The 3,092-nt window shown below is 49.6% G+C and overlaps 1 pseudogene; it reads left to right on the plus strand.

Annotated features, from left to right (window-relative positions):
- The first annotated feature begins 1,401 nt into the window (after positions 1 to 1,401).
- LOC115732040 lies at positions 1,402 to 2,874 on the plus strand (annotated as a pseudogene).
- The last annotated feature ends 218 nt before the right edge of the window (positions 2,875 to 3,092 follow it).

Raw genomic sequence — 3,092 nt, forward strand, 5'->3', positions numbered from 1 at the left:
GTCTCGATGAACAAGTCTCAAAGAGCTTGCAATATTTTTCTCATTTCGGTATGGATAGTGTTTTTTTTTTTTTTTTTGGCAGGTAAAGATGGAAGAAGACTCGATTCCATTAACCACCTTTGCATGGATGAGGTCTGTTGTTAGACCGTCGTACGGGAGTGGGTAGTTTTATTTTTATCTGAGTCCATTTCTTATTTAGAACACAAGCTGGCAACTAGTCCACAAAACATAAGCTGTTGTTTAAAAGAAAAATTGTCCAAAAAGTACCGAACATATTGTATTTTGGCTGATTCGGTACTAAATCTTTTCAATTTGGTTAATTCATTTTTAAATTTTTTGCATTTTGCCAAATGAGTCAATCCGTGGAATTTCAAGTGGAAAATGCTGAGGTGGACGTTGTGCATCCTATGTGACATGGGCAACGTTGACATGGACATTTATTTTTTATTTTTTTAACTTTCAAATTTTTATGATATTTTTCTTTTTTTTCTCCAAAGCCCGACGAGGGTCACCGGCCAACCTTCATCTTGCGAGGGCCGGCCAAGCCTCATTGGCTACCGGGCGAGGGTCGTATGCAGTGAAGAGTTTTTTCAATTAAGAAAGCATTACATCAATATAAGTTCGTTTGTTTGGTGAAAATTTTTCTTCTAGGAAATATTTTCCTGATTTTCTTGTTTTTCGATCACTTAGAAAAAGGAGCCATAGAAAGTCTTATCATAGTCATTTTCCGGCACGCAACTAGAATCCAACACCTGTGCTTGAGTCCCTAACGGCCAGGTCGACGGTGGCAGGGGTCTCTTGGACATCCCCACCCCGACCTAGAAAGAGGATTCCCGTGGTCGGATACCCGAGATTGCGCTCGAGATTCGGTTCTCAAATATGGATTCGTAATTCCCATCGTAACTAATGTGAGAAAATGACTTCCATACCATATGTCGTTACAGCCAAATTCTATGGAAAAATTAAGTTGTTTCTCGTGAAAATTACTTCCTTTTTTCCCGTAAAAAACCAAAGGGAGCATAAAAGAAATGAAAGCGCCTCAAAGGAAGGGGACCTTATTATCACAGTGCTCCGTTGGAATGGTATGCACATACAGTGGATGAGGCAGGCACAGCCCCACCGTCCACTCCACTCCCGACTCTACTGCAAATCCTGATCCTGTTGTTGACCGAGGAAGACCAGACCAGACCCGACCGGACCCGACCCGACCCGACCTCGTTGCACCAAAGTTAGCACTTATTAGTCTCCCTCGCACCAGAAAAGATTTTGACCGGTCTCAACCCACCCTCCACAGCCCCTTCAAAGGGGAAGCAAGCAACAACGAACTCATGTCCATGTAACACTTGTTGGGCAGGCAAATACTCTCTCTCTCTCTCTCTCAAAGTTGCACTGGCATGGTGAAATGGCCGATCAAAGTGGTGTGGCGGCGGCGGCGGCGGCAATGTGATGATGAGGGACTACCGGAAAGGGAACTGGAACGTGAACGAGACCATGGTACTGATCGAGGCGAAGAAGATGGACGACGAGAGGCGGACGAAGCGGACCGAGGAGAGCGGCGAAGGAGGGGCCGGGAGAGGCGGCGGGGCCAGGGCCTCGGAGCCGAGGTGGAAGTGGGTGGAAGACTACTGCTGGAGGAGGGCTTGCTTCAGGAGCCAGAACCAGTGCAACGACAAGTGGGACAACCTCATGAGGGACTACAAGAAGGTGAGGGAGTACGAGCGGCGGAGGGCTGGCGAGGAGGCGGAGGCGGGGGCCTCGTACTGGAAGATGGAGAAGAGCGAGAGGAAGGACAGGAACCTGCCCACCAACATGATGCCCCAGATATACGAGGCCCTGGTGGATGTGGTGGAGAGGAGAGCAGAAGCAGGAGGAGGAGGAGGAGGAGGAGTTCAGGGGGCCGCTGCCGCTCCTTCCGCCTCCGTCGCCGCCTATTCTATCAGCCACCCGAATCCCGACATCATTGTTACCACTGGTTATTTGGCGGAAACGCCCATTCAGCCTCCGTTGCCTCCGCAGCAGCAGCAGCAGCAGCATGTCTTCCTGGGCCCCATCGTGCCCGCATTGCCTCTTCGTTCTCAGACGCCGGAGGCTCCGCCTCAGCTTCCTTCCGCCGCCACTTCTCAGCCACTTCCAACACCAGGTATCTCTCTGTAAATATAATCAGAGACTCTATCCAAACCATAAATTGTTCTTCCTTTCCAAATCGCCGCAGAATCCGAACCGAGCGAGGAGCATTCGGACTCGCCCGCTAAGAGGAGGAGGAGAGGCGGAGATCACGGTGGAGGAGAGCCGGGAGCGAGGATCGCCGCGGCGACGTCGGGACCGCGATCTCGAGGAGCGCCTCCATAATAGCGGAGGCCCTCCAGGCCTGCGACGAGAGAGAAGAGCGGCGGCACAGGGACCTGGTCGACCTCCACGAGAGGCGGCTCAAGCTGGAGGAGTCCAAGACGGAGATCAGCCGGCAAGGCATCGACGGCCTCGCGAGCGCCATCAACAAGCTCGCCAGTTCCATCCACGCTCTAGCTTCCAGTAGTAGTAAGAACCAATCCTCTTCATGAGCCAGCCCCCCCACATTCAAATCTGGTTCTGTACATAAGGAAAAATTCACAAAAAATGTCTCAGATCATCATCGTCCATTGATTATGATGATGGTGATCGATGATGATGATGATGATCTCCACCAACTCGATTCCATTATTGATCGCGATTAGTCCGGCCGGTTTCGTATGTAACATTTTTTTTTTCCTAATATGAATGGAACTCCCACGTACGAGAATGCGTCCTATGATGTTTCATTAGCGGGAGATATTTTTATTTTTATTTTCCTAAGTGGAGTGAATCAATTGGAGAGATTGCAATATTGGTGTTTTGCAAGTTTTGGAGCAAGAAATTTGATTCGGTGTTAATCAATCCGCTTCCGCATCTTGGTTTAGAGTTCCTACACCCTAAATTGCACGGCACGCGCCGGCATCGGCGCGTGGGTGAGGGAGGGAGGGCTGGGGCTCATCCATCATTTATGACGCGCAAATATGAGAAATATTTTGCTACTACTGAGCAGGACTGACGGAGTACTCTGGCAAAAAACAGGTATG

This window comes from Rhodamnia argentea, chromosome 9 (assembly GCF_020921035.1).
Source record: "Rhodamnia argentea isolate NSW1041297 chromosome 9, ASM2092103v1, whole genome shotgun sequence".
Lineage (NCBI taxonomy): Eukaryota > Viridiplantae > Streptophyta > Magnoliopsida > Myrtales > Myrtaceae > Rhodamnia > Rhodamnia argentea.